The sequence below is a fragment of the Myotis myotis genome, unplaced genomic scaffold (assembly GCF_014108235.1).
Source record: "Myotis myotis isolate mMyoMyo1 unplaced genomic scaffold, mMyoMyo1.p scaffold_m19_p_17, whole genome shotgun sequence".
NCBI lineage: Eukaryota > Metazoa > Chordata > Mammalia > Chiroptera > Vespertilionidae > Myotis > Myotis myotis.
The window spans coordinates 23,729,273-23,743,385 of NW_023416321.1; the positions used below are offsets into that span (position 1 = coordinate 23,729,273).

At 40.0% G+C, this 14,113-nt stretch overlaps 1 long non-coding RNA gene across 1 annotated transcript; it reads right to left on the reverse strand.

Annotated features, from left to right (window-relative positions):
• Positions 1-359: 359 nt before the first annotated feature.
• Positions 360-8,305, reverse strand: LOC118671708. The gene is made up of 4 exons (XR_004972827.1): positions 8,236-8,305; positions 4,662-4,733; positions 1,518-1,589; positions 360-440 (listed from the first exon to the last, which is right to left on the reverse strand). It is a non-coding gene; the product is annotated as an uncharacterized LOC118671708 (long non-coding RNA).
• Between the last annotated feature and the right edge of the window lie 5,808 nt (positions 8,306-14,113).

Sequence of the window (14,113 nt, forward strand, 5' to 3'; positions counted from 1 at the left end):
TATTTTGATTACATATTAATCAAATAAATAAAATTCTTAATTGACACAAACTTTTATTCCCAGCGCTGAAATAAATTTTCCTCTCAATTCACTATTACCACCACCCCCCTCAATTCTTGAAAACAAAGAAGCCCATGCCAAAGGTCAGTTCTGGGAAAGCAGAGCATGGCATATGTCAGTTAAACAAGTCTCTAGGACACTTTGTACTTTAGTTTCCTCATTTAAAAAAGAAAAAAAAAAAGAATGGCTCTTAAGCCATTCTTTTCAAGTTCAAACTGAGCTTATACCCAGCCAACCAATCACTGTATGAAGTTTTTACACATAGCTTTTTACATGTGTTCATCTTCTATTTCACTTACAACTTGTGTAACAGCTGCATTCCATGCCAGGTTTGAAATGTTCCAAAGTTCACTTTTGTGATTAAATTGCAACCAAGATTTCTATTAAAAAAAGACAAGAGCAAAAGAAGAGAAAAAAATTCTTTCAGATCACTTATCCTTTAGCAGAGATTCTAATTTATATATGATAAAACAACCTCAATACTCCCTCTATATACTAAAATTCTTACTATGGGAATATTTGCTTATGGTTTATGCTTTCATGTTTATACATGTGGTGCATTAGATACAAAAAAATGCTTCTTTTAAACTGATCTATATTTCTCTGAAATAAGGCTACACAACCTCAACACTATTGACATTTTGGGATAGATAATTCTTTATTATGGGGAACTGTCCTTTGCCTTGAACAATAATTCTGGCCTCTCCCACTAGATGGCAGTAGCAAATCTACAGTTCTGACAACTAAAACTCTCTTTGGCTATTGCCAAGTGTCAACTGGTGCAAAATCACCCTGGTTGAGAACCACTGCTATAGATGGTTCATACTGTTTTTAACTTTTTGAGGAAACTCCATACTGTCTTCCACAGTGGCTAAACCAGTCTGCATTCCCACCAGCAGTGCAGGAGGGTTCCTTTTCCTCCACATTCTCACCAGTACTTGTCATTTGTTGATTTGTTGATGATAGCCATTCTGATAGGTCTGAAATGTTATCTCATTATTGTTTTGATTTGCATCTCTCTGATGATTAGTGACTTTGAACATGTTTTCATATGTCTCTGGGCCATCTGTATGTCCTCTTTCAAAAAGTGTCTATTTAGACCCGTTCCCATTTTTGTTGGATTATTTATCTTCCTTTTGTTAAGGTGTATGAGTTCTCTGTAAATTTTGGAGATTATACCCTTATTGGAAAAATCATTGGCAAATATGTTCTCCCATGCAGTGGGCTTTCTTGTTGTTTTGTTGATGGTTTCTTTTGCTGTGCAGATAGAATGGTTCATTCTGAATGTGACAGAATTCTCACACTAATCTATGCTAGAGACAAATGGGATTAGGTACATAACTTTAGTAGTTTTCTAGTAATAAAATTTTAATCTTACTTCAGAATAAATAACAAAAAGGTTTACAATTATGTTTTATGAAATTCCTAAACACAATGAGGTTATATTTATAACTTACATATATTGTAAAAGAGGTAATGAATCAAATGCATTCTTTTCAATAAATTCTATTTTATTGCAGGACAAGTCCCTAGAAAAAGTAAAAGAAAAATAGTGTTTAATTACTTATTAGTATCTAATTAGTAGGAATAACTGGTAGAGGTTAGAATAATATTGAATACACAGGTTTAGTCTAAACTGAAAACCATAAGAATTGTGATTTGAACGATCCAGAACCCATTATACTGCCCTCACTCAAAAGTCTCACCATCAGGATCTTCTTAAATACAACATACAACTATAGATCTTGGTACATTTTGAAGGTATTTCTTCCTGAGAGCAGAAGAACTGATTAGAAGACCCTTTGTGGTCTCATCAAATTTAGATTATGAGCTCAAAGTTTATATCTTCATGTACATTTATAAATTTCTAACATTAAAAAAAATAGTCTCACATCTACACACCTCCCTGGTTTACTTCTGTTTTTTTAGACAAATTCAATACCAGAAGAAATAAAAGATGCCTTTTCACATAACTTAAAAGGAAGTGACTGCTCTAAATACTACAGAACTTTGAACTAATACAGAACGTTGAACTAATGATACTCTTTCTATTATACTAATAGCAATTCATTTCTTATTTTACATTGTTTAAATACCCATGTATTTAATGTCTTCAGTTGTACAGTGGTCGGACAACAGAACACAACATGGTGTTGGATTTTTATTTGAAAACACCATCCCTTGTCTATAATTGACTGTCTTATTTCCATTGATTCCACTTTAGTCCCTCACTTTTCTCACTTTTCTCCTCACTTTTCTAACTGTCTTCTGACTGGTGTTTCCATCTGTAATCTCCCCTTTGCTAAACCATCCTGCACACAGTCACCAGATTAACACTCCAGCAGTGGTTCTTAAATACCAGTCAGCATCACCTGGGAACTTATTAAAGATTGAAATTCTCAGTCCGACTCTGGATCGAGTGAATTAGTAACTAAGGGTACAGCTTGAGTTTTAACAAACCCTCCAAGTGACTCTGTTGTAGGCTAAAGCTTCTCCTCGAGCAATGCTGTGATAACTTGGGACTTGGTATTCAAAACTCCAGAAGATCTGGCTCTAATCTCCTCCTCCCCCTACGTGTACTCTACAGCTACTCAAGGTATATTTTCCCAGGCTCCTTTTTCAAGCTTATTCTACTCAAGATGTCTATCCATTGATCCCCAAAAGCCCTTCAAGGTTGTGTTCAAACAGCATTGCTCTACTGACATCTTTGCTGATCAAACGTAAAGTCTTTTTTCCCTCTGCTGTGACCAAAACCAAATTATATATTCATTTCTTACAAAATTTTAGTAGAGTTATTTTTGCATCCTATCTCCTCTGAGTATAAACTCCTTAAAGTATGGACTGGGTCTTGCTCATCAGCATTGTCTACTGACATGCGAACAGGTGCAAACTGAAATATTTATCAAATAAACAAATAGCTGGGAAGTAGAGAGAAAAATGATTTTTAAAAGAAATGTAGTTTTATTATTTCATTGCTCCCTCTTGTGTGCCACTGCAGCACATAGTCTTCCATTTAGTATTTGTGCTCCATGGTTTGAGTTGATATGTTTATTTTCCCTATGAGAGCATGAATCATCAGAAGGGTAGGAACCCTGACGTACCTATCTTGTGCCTATAGTTCTAGGTACAGTGCTTGGCATGTTCTGTTTTAGCTTGTTTATTGATTGGCATTTTTTAATGGATGCGAATATTTTATGCTAGCATGAAATAGGTAGCTTACAAAGTATTTCACAGTAGAAGTAATGAATGACCTAACCTATTGAGCAGTTATTTACTTCATTTTATTTCCTCCAAACTGTATGGAAGGTTTGAAAGCGAGATAGCAAGAAGGCCAATATAAAAGGGGATGTCCCTCTGAAGCTTGAAAGGTTTAATAATACAAATGACTATTTTTTAGTGTCATGTGAGGCTCTTTATACCTACTTGCCTGAAGCCTTCCATATTTGCAGAAGAATCCATTTGCTAAATAGCATCATTAATTAGCCTAATAAAGATTAATGACACACACAGCTCTGGGTCCCATGGACAAAGAATCATAGTTGAGTTTTTATAGTAAAGAACATCTCTCTGTTTCTAAGTAAATAGGATACTAGGCAAGCATTTCTTCCTTGACAAGGAGGCTGAAGAGATTTTTATTTTGTAATTAGTGAAGTTAGGGGCATTTCTGATATACTTACTTAGTGGAGACATTCCTAACAATACCACTTAGCCATCATTTTAAACATCTCCTTTTTGTATTGGTATAACAATTCCTGCATTGAAATCCTCAACACCAGTCTGCTCTCTTCATAATTTAATATGTTCTTAATAATATTGTTTACATAAGTCATCTGCTAAAACATTTAATTGTAAATGTTAATCTAATTTAGGTTTAATTATCAAAAATTATGGGTTAATGGCATTCAAATTAATGTAAATGCTTTATAGTTTCTTGTCCTATAGGAGGCAATTTGAGGTTAAGCTAAATCCCTCTCATTTGACTAAATCAACATTTTAAAACCTTTTATGTAAAGGTCAGACAGTAAACATTTTAGGCTTTGCAGGCCACAAATAGTCTGTCTTGCATATTCTTCTCTGTTTCTTTTCTTTCAAAGCCCTTTAAACGTGTGAAAATCCTTCTTAACTTATGTGCTGTAAGAAACAAACAATCTGGGGGTGGAGGGAGGCGGCGGGGAGAGGTAAATGGGGGGAAAAGGATACTTATGTAATACTTTAAAAAATAAAGAATTTACATTAAAAAACAGAAATGAGCAATCATAGGCCCAATTTGATTCATGGGCCCTAAACGAAATATAAATATAAGCAGAGGGTATATAAACCCTTATACAACAAGGCTCATATGGGTGTGTATCATTACTCAGACCTCATCACCACTTTTACTCCATAACTGAAGAGTTTTTCCTATCTATATTTTGTCTAGAGGACAAAACTGAAACTGAAAATGCATAGGAGATATTAAATGCTAGAGATGAGCTCCACAGACTTATGGAATTGTAGAATTTTATTGCTGGAAGAAATTGTAGAAATTTTTTCATTTGAACCCCTTATTTATTTTATAGATAATATAACTAAAATCTCATAAGTAAATACAATGAACTTACAAATAGTGGAGGGAATCCAGGCCTTCAAATGAATCTTTACGTAATTCTCTCAAATTATTTGCACTGAGATTTCTGAAAAATGAAAAGATTATTTCTGGATCAAAATGCAAAATAACTACAACTATTTACTGCACAGAAATATATATGGGGAAACCTGGGTAATGGTGCCAATGAAATACCCTAATTTTTATTTAATTGAAGGAAGATAATCTGTTTTTCTTTTCAAACCTTTCTTCTCCCGTCCTCTTGTGCAAACAATATAGCATTCTACGATTGATTCCCTTTCTTTAGGAGGCTTTCTTTCTTTCCAAAGAACTTACCAATATTTGAAATGATATGTACCTAGTTAATACATATATATATGTGTGTGTGTGTGTGTGTGTGTGTGTGTGTGTGTGTATATATATATATATATATATATACACACACACACAATATATAGGCTTAGTGCACAAAATTCATGCATAGGGTAGGGTCGATATACCTGGCTGGTGATCAGGTCTAATTGCGACCTTCCGGCTGCCGGGGCCGCCCTTCCCTGGTTGCTGGCTGCTGGCCAGGGCCTTCCTTTGTTTCGCACCACCCCCTGATGGTCAGTGCACATCTTAGCAAGCCATCGGTCTCCCAGTAGAATTCCCATGGAGACAATTTGCATATTAGGCTTTTATATATATAGGTATTCATTTTCATATTATATACTTGTAAACCCCTTGAAAAATGGAATAATTTGACTACTTTGTTCTTGGGCATGTAATTCTGGCACATAAAACAGTTCCTGGCACATAGCAGATATTCCATAAACACTCTTTCAATGATTTCAGAAAGTGACAAACGTCATTTTCAGTCTACTACTTTTATTTAAAACAAATCATCCATTTACTATCTATCACTCATGAGAGTAAGCACAGCTTTATAGCCAAGGAACTGTCTGTCTTCTCCCCTACATTTGTGACTATTAATCTTTGGAGACAAGAGCCCTGTGAGAATTTCATAAAAGCTATGGACCCTTTCCCTAGAAAACTGCACTTTCTTGAATACATGCAAAAGTGTGCATGTAATGTCCATTTGCTGATTACCCCTTCAGGCCAGAGGTCGGGGAATAGCATTGTATGGATTGAATTCAGGGGGCCAAACCTGAATGGGAAATAAAATTACATCTCTATTTTCACAAACCTCTACCAAAAATTAGCATTGCCCTGCATTGTGAATGTAGGAAACAAACTATACTAGATTAACAATATAGTACTTCATTGGGTCTCCAATAAAATCACAGATGTTTTCATATAAGATATTTGTTGCAGATATCTCAAAATATCATTTATTCTCATCACTACATTGAAGTTATAATAGTTATTAGATCAACCACTATAGCTTGTGTTACTTATAAGAGGAGCAGATTTGCCATGGCTGGTTTTGCTTAGTGGTTAGAGTGTTGGCCAAGAAACCAAAAGGTCATGGGTTCGATTCCCAGTCCAGGGCACATACCTTGGTGGTAGGTTCAATCCCTCACCCCAAACCAGCAGGAGGCAGTCAATCGATATCTCTTTCTCATGTCTTTCTATCTCTCTCTCTCTTTCCCTCTTTCCACTCTCTCTGAAAAATATTCATGGAAAAAATATCTTCGGACAAAGATTAAAGAAAAACGTAAAAAAGAGAAGTAGTATCAATAATATTTGTACTGCTTTAATTTAAAAATATACTATTATTAATTTTACAGAGGAAGGAAGAGGTAGAGAGAGAGAGAGAAACATCAATGATGAGAGAGAATCATTGATCAGCTTCCTCCTGCACAGCCCACTGGGGGTTGAACCTGCAACCGGACATGTATCCTCAATGGGAATCCCACCGTGACTTCGAGGTTCATAGGCTGACACTCAACCACTGAGCCATGCTGGCTGGCCTTTCAAAAATCTATTTTTAAAAAATATTTTAGTCCTAGCTGGTTTGGCTCAGTGGACAGAATGTCTGCCTATGGACCAAAGGTCCCAGGTTTAATTCTGGTCAAGGGGATATACCTTGGGTTGCAGGCTCTTCCCCAACCCAAGCCCTGCTTGGGGCTCGTACAGGAAGCAACCAATCAATGTGTCTCTCTCACACTGATATTTCTCTCTGTCTTTACCTCTCTCTTATACTCTCTCTAAAAATCAAAGGGAAAATATCCTCAGGTGAGGATTAAAGAAAGAATAATCATAGGAAAATAAACAATGTTTTTAAATATGCATTTTAATAATAGACTTCCTTTATTTTCATATGTATTTTAACTTATACATCTTTTAAAAATATAGTCCTCAAGAATATAGGCTTCTGCAGATAACCAAAGATATTTGGGAGAAAAAATGGTAAGAAATGGATCAGTGGGGGGTCCATTGACTCTAAGTTAGGAACCTCTTCTTTCCAAGGTATAAATCTCAAGCTGACTTAGAAATCTTCAAACCTGCCTGGCCAGCATGGCTCAGTGTGTGAATGTCAACCTATGAAGCAAGAGGTCACGGTTGATTCCAGGTAGAGGTTTATGGCCAGGTTGCGGGCTCAATGCCTGGTGTGGAGTGTGCAGAAGGCAGCCGATCAATGGATTCTCTCTCATCATGAATGTTTCTATCTCTCTCTCTCTCCCTCTTCCTTTCTGAAATCAATAAAAAATTATTTTTAAGAAACAAATGCTCAATAAATAAATAAAAGTATCTGAATTCACAAGTAATCAGAAAAATTCAAACTAGGGTGGGACCGCCTTTATTCACCCATTAGATCAGCCAAAGAAATGGAGACTATTTAGTGGTGGAAGGAGAGAAGAAAATAAATACTGTAGTTGCCCACTTACTGGAGTATAAGTTGGCATAATTTCTTTAAGGGCAATTAAATGCTGTATCAATATAGTTTCATCCCAACAATTCCATTTCTAAATATCTATTGTACATAAATACCAGCCCATGGTCCCAAAGATGCATGTACAACAATGTATGTTGCATAAAATACATGTAACAAGAAAACTGGACAAAATCTAAATATCCATCAATAGGGGGATGATTAAACTATGGAATATTATGAAATAGTTTAAATGTATTGGGTAACCCTCTCTCTAACAAGAAGGAAACATGTGTAAGATATATTATGAGGTGAAAGAATCAAGAGCTAGGATGTTATCAATTATGTAAAAAAAAGATATGAAAATCATATAACATACCTACTTTGCTATCTCTAAATATGTATGTAGGCAAATGCATTGAAAAGGATATGTAAGGAAATATAGTAAACATAGAGTACCAGTTACCTGAGGGTGGGGATAAGGACACAACCAGGGTTTTCACTATATCTGCTATCTAATTTTTATATATTAAAAAAATAATCATGTGTTTCATATTATAATAGAAAATAAGTTTAAATTGACTGTGATTATAAATAGGGCCTACCAAATTTAATTTTTTAAAATGAACAGAATTGCAATCAATAGACTTGATTTGGGATACAGAGTAGGAAATACCTTTTCTCAGAGCTACTGACCTCAAAATTCTGGACCAAGAAGTTCTTACAATGCAGTTAGTTTTTTTAAATTCACCTATGCAGAGAATATACTCACAGTTTCTCAACCAAATGGTATGACTTCCAGGTATCTTTACCAATGTAAGAAATAGCGTTTCCTTGCAAGTTTCTGCAAAGAAACAGTTAATATCATTGAATAGGTAAGAAACGAATGAACTGAATAAGTAAAACAATCATTGCAACCTTGATATTCAAATGCAGGACACACAAGCTTTCTAATTTCCAAATCTGTCAGCTTTCCAGTTTGCACAATTAATAAAGGTATAATGTGAGCTCCACTTGGTTTTGCTCAGTGGATAGAGCATCAGCTTGTGGACTCAAGGGTCCCAAGTTCAATTCTGGTCAAAGGCACATGCCTGGGTTATGGCTCCATCCCCAGTAAGGGGCGTGAAGTAAGCAGCAGATCAATGATTCTCATCATTGATCTCATCATTGACCTCATTATTCTCTGTCTCCCTCTCCCTTCCTCTCTGAAATCAATAAAAATATATATTTTTTAAAAAAAACCCCACAAACAGTGAGAATGTCTATGAATTACAAGTGTTTAAAAGAAGCTGTTCAATTCCTGAGGTTCAGTTTCAAACACTAATTCTGTGATGACTTTGAATCTTTAGCTTTGTCCTCTTCCCTCAGCAACAACTTACCTATTCAGTTTACGTATTTTTCAGGAAGGTCAGAAAAAGTCAGGTATCTGTCTGCCCTCTGCCTAGTGGACATCTCTACTCAAGCAGATGCCTTCTTGTGTATGCTCACCAATGAAAGAAGCCCAAACTGAGCTCACCTACTCAAATTGGCTCTCTTTCACAACTGCTATATGTCCACCTGTCATACCACCATCATTCTTCTCATCACCCAGGACAGAAATTTTCCAGGGTCATATTTGATCTTTCTCTTTCCTGTACATCCATCGCTCACTCCAGTGAGTCAGTAATGCTTGCCAGTTCGTCGTTTAGAGTGTTCTGAGGAGTTTCTTTCTTCTCCTAACACAACACTTTGATTCAGTGCCTTCTCACTGGACTCCTAGAGTATTCTACTTGGTCTCCCTGAGTCAAGATTTCCTTTCTAGATCACTCTACCTATGGAATCTAAAATAAACCTTTTTTTTGTGACTCATTTGTCCCTCTCACTTGAAAACTTTCAATAGGTCTCCTTATATCAGTGTAACTTCCAAACCCCTAGATCCGATAGTCAAGGTTTTTTTCATCATCATATTTTTCACTACTTCCTAAACCAATTCTTTATAACCAGACTGGTCTATTAAGTCATGATCATTCCTGTAGCCATGCCTTTGCCCTACTGTACTCACTATTTTACCAAAACATAGCCTCCCTTTAAGTCCCAGCTAAAGTTCTGGGTTATCCATGCAGCTTTCCCTGACTTCCATACACCAAAAACTACAGATTCTGCTGTATTATAGCACCTCCGGCTGTATTTCTTTTAGAACTTAATTATATATCTCCTCCTCTTTTATGTATATTCCTTTCTTCCCCCCTACCACTGTCATGTTCCATAGACAAAGTCATACTTCTGTGACTCCCACAGTACTTAGACCTGGGCTGGGAACAAAATGGGTCATTTATATAGAAAGCCAGAGGGCAAAGATAAGTTTTAGATATGACGGAGGGATCAAATAATAATAGCCAACACAGACATATGTTAGGAAATTGAATAAGTACTTTACACACACATACACACACACACACACACACACACACACACACACTAACTCTTCTAAAACTCACAACAATCCTATGTAACGGTAACTATATAATCTTCATTTTACAGGGAGGAAACTGAGTCTCAACACTAATAAAGGCATACTGGGTTCAAACCCAGTCACTCTGGCTGTAGAATCTCTGCTCCTAACCACTTTGTTGTATCACCACCAATAAGTCTGGGAGAGGGCCATGTTGCTGTAAAGAGAATGGAGCAAAAGTGGGAGGACAGTAGAGGTTAAGGAATGAAGTGCTAGGGCTAAAAATTTGGAAAAATAATATGGGCAATTACAAGCAAAAGACTGGTTAAGGGGGAACAATAGTGTTAAGGAGAATAAAGATAAAGAATAGTTGTCAAACAAAGATAAAAACCAAGTCATTCAACATGGTTTGGGGGAGATGAGGAAGACCTCAAGGAAAAGGCTGCCATGTCAGCCAGGATGCAGAGAGCAAATGAGGAAAGGCAATACTTACAAGATGGTGAAGGTGCCATTATAGGTGCTGGGCTCTGGTACTGGCACTCTGGTGAGCCTCCGCTTTGAGTCAAAACCAATACATGACAGTGTCCCATTACTGCAGGAACAGAGCTCACATATGTTCACGGTGGCACTCTGTTCAGTCATTGGAGGAACTGTCTCTGATGACGCTGGTGGCTGAGTTATGGTAACTTCCAGGTCAAACGACAGAACTGTGGCCCTGACTTCAGAAAAAGCTGCCTGCTGAACCTGAACAAGTTCTGGATGTTGAAGTGTCACCTCAGGGTGCTTTGCAGGAGCTGTGGTCTGCTGCAGGGCTGTAGTACCAGTCTCCACCGTAGACTCTGGAGTGATGGTGAGCTCCAGGTCCACAGGTGGAAAGGTTGCCTGAGGAGCCTGAACAGTCTCTGGTGGTGGAAGTGTCACCTCAGAAGGCTTTGCAGGAGCTGTGGTCTGTTGCAGGGCTGTAGTACCAGTCTCCACTGTAGACTCTGGAGTGATGGTGAGCTCCAGGTCCACAGGTGGAAAGGTTGCCTGAGGAGCCTGAACAGTCTCTGGCGATGGAAGTGTCACCTCAGAGGGCTTTGCAGAAGCTGTGGTCTGTTGCAGGGCTGTAGTACCAGTCTCCACCGTAGACACTGGGGTGATGGTGAGCTCCAGGTCCACAGGTGGAAAGGTTGCCTGAGGAGCCTGAACAGTCTCTGGCGATGGAAGTGTCACCTCAGAGGGCTTTGCAGGAGCTGTGGTCTGCTGCAGGGCTGTAGTACCAGTCTCCACCGTAGACACTGGGGTGATGGTGAGCTCCAGGTCCACAGGTGGAAAGGTTGCCTGAGGTGCCTGAACACTGTCTGGACGTGGAAGTGTCACCGCAGGGTGCTTTGGAGGAGCTGCATTCTGCTGCAGGGCTGTAGCTGCAGCCCCCAAAGTGTGAACAGGAGTGATGGTGATTCCCAGGTCCACAGGTGGAATGGTGGGCCACTGAGCCTGAACCGGCGCTTGCTGTGCAAACGGCACCTCAGAGGGCTTTGGAGGAGCTGCAGTCTGATGCAGGGTTGTAGCCGCAGCCCCCACAGTGTGTTCAGGAGTGATGGTGATTCCCAGGTCCACAGGTGGAATGGTGGGCCACTGAGCCTGAACCGGCGCTTGCTGTGCAAACGGCACCTCAGAGGGCTTTGGAGGAGCTGCAGTCTGCTGCAGGGCTGTAGCCGCAGCCCCCACACTGTGTTCAGGAGTGATGGTGATTCCCAGGTACACAGGTGGAATGGTTGGCCACTGAGCCTGAACCGGCACTTGCTGTGCAAACGGCACCTCAGAGGGCTTTGGAGGAACTGCAGTCTGCTGCAGGGCTGTAGTCGCAGCCCCCACACTGTGTTCAGGAGTGATGGTGATTCCCAGGTCCACAGGTGGAATGGTTGGCCACTGAGCCTGAGGAGGCTCATGCTGTTGAACCGGCACCTCAGAGGGCTTTGGAGGAGCTGCAGTCTGATGCAGGGCTGTAGCCGCAGCCTCCAAAGTAGACATTGCTGGGGACTCCTGCTGAGATGATGCCATCTTCTCAGGGGGCTCTGAAGTTTTTAAAACCCCCAGATCCACATCTTTTTCACCGATTGGCAAGAGGTGATGCTGACCTTCACCCGAATCAGGAAGTGAGTCTGCTGCCTCGTGATCCCAAGACCAGGGCTTGGTGGGGCCCAGGGGGATGGAGGTCAGCAGGCTAGAGTCCACGGCCAACTCCGGAATCGGAGCTGCCTGGACCTGCAGCCACAACAGCTGCCACAGGAACAGGAACCGTGGGGCCCACATGTGCAGCCCGGACATGGCAGGCAGAGGTCCGGGGCACAGTGAGCCACCAAGGGGAATGGGGCAAGGAGAGTGACCCAGAAGACTGGGCCACAACAGGTGATCCAAAAGAATGGAGCACAATAAGCGATCCAGGAGACTGGAGCACAAGGAGCGATCCAAAATACTGGGGCACGAACACGCAACCCAGACAAATGGGATGCAAGTACCCGCGCTGAGCAGGAGCCCAATAATTTGTAGCCATGTCACAATTGGCAGCCATGTCACAATTGGCAGCCATGTCACAATTGGCAGCCTGTCCTGCTTGCCCCTTAGCAACCAAGCACCCCTCCCCCACCTCAAGTTCTAACCTTTATTTAGGCAATCTTTATTATTTTGGGGCTGAAGTGCCTACAGAAGAGGGAGCTTTTTCCCCAGAGTCACCAGGGACCAAGTGGTTCCTTTCACCTGCAGAAAAGATAACTATCTCCCTCTGGGTCTCCCCTCCCCACTCACAGTGAGGCAGGATTTGGACTGCACACTTGGGTGGCCCCAGAGCCCAGGCATGGTGGGATGTGGGGAGGGGGTGTAAAAGAAGGTGGGGAGGAGGGGAGTATTGAAGAGCTTTCCAAGAAAGCCACAGGGCCTGGCATCTTGTTATAATTTACCCCGCGAATCACAGAAGGACGCCTCAAAAAGTCGAATTAAAGAGTCACATTTATTGCAATCCGGGACTCTGAGGGGGCATTTCGCTCTCCCAAATCTTGAAGTGATAAGATGGCCGCAACACCAGATTTATAGAGGCAAAAATCACAAAGGTATGATTACATCCCAGGGTTTGGAATGACGAACCTGGTTCGCAAAAAAGCAGTTTACAGAAGCAGAATTAAGCATGTTAATTATAGTTTTGGGTCTCAGGATCACTGCGTTGACAGAAACACATCATCTAGAGCCCTCGGGTCTTGGGACCACTGAGTTACCAGGAACACATTATCTAGAGCCATTGAGGCAATTTAGAGTAATTGCGCTGTCCTGGTTTTTGGGACCAGAAAAATATGCTTCCTAAAACCAGTAAGATCACAATCAATGGGATATTCACATTACAATCAATAAGGCATTCAATCGAATGGGATGATTTATATAATTCAGAAAATCAAAATAACTTCTCTATTGTTAAGCCAAACAGCAGGGTTAGAGTTAAACTACAGTTTCTACCTGACATGGTTGCTACCATACTTCATTCTCAGGAAATTCAGAAGAGCTAGTCCACTCTGGCAATCTGAGCTCCTCTTCAAAGCTGAAATCTGAGAGTCTTCCTCCCATGGCCATACTGCTTCCTGGAAAATAGCTGACCTACAAAATACACCAGTTAGAGTGGTGTGGAGTGGGACACACTTTACAGTTCAAAAATGTTGCCATTTCCTTGAAATTCTCAATATCCATCTTTGATTTTTTTTAAATTCTCACCCAAAGATATGTGTATTGATTTTAAAGAGAGACAAGGGGGTAGGGAGAGGGGGAGAAAGAGAGAAAGATCAATATGAGAGAGAAATATATCGGTTGCCTACAGTACACGTCTGATATCTCATGGCATCCTCACATGGAGAGTTGACAGAGAGGAAGCAAGCTCTTCATGACCCTTACAAGGGCACTATTCCCATTCAGGAGGGCTTCACCCTCATGATCTCATCTAACCCTAATTACTTGCCAAATGAAATAATACTATTGCATTGGTCCTTGGGTTTCAACATATGAATTCCGGTTGGGGGGGACATAAGTATTGGACCGTAACATTTCAATTTTGGACTTCTATACACCCAAACTGTGAGAGAATAATATTATGTTGTTTAAGCTAAGTTTGTGGTTCTTGGTTACACTAGACCTATGAAACTAATACAGACTCCAACTACCCTTCAGGAATGGTTTTGAACTTCAGTGATTAGTG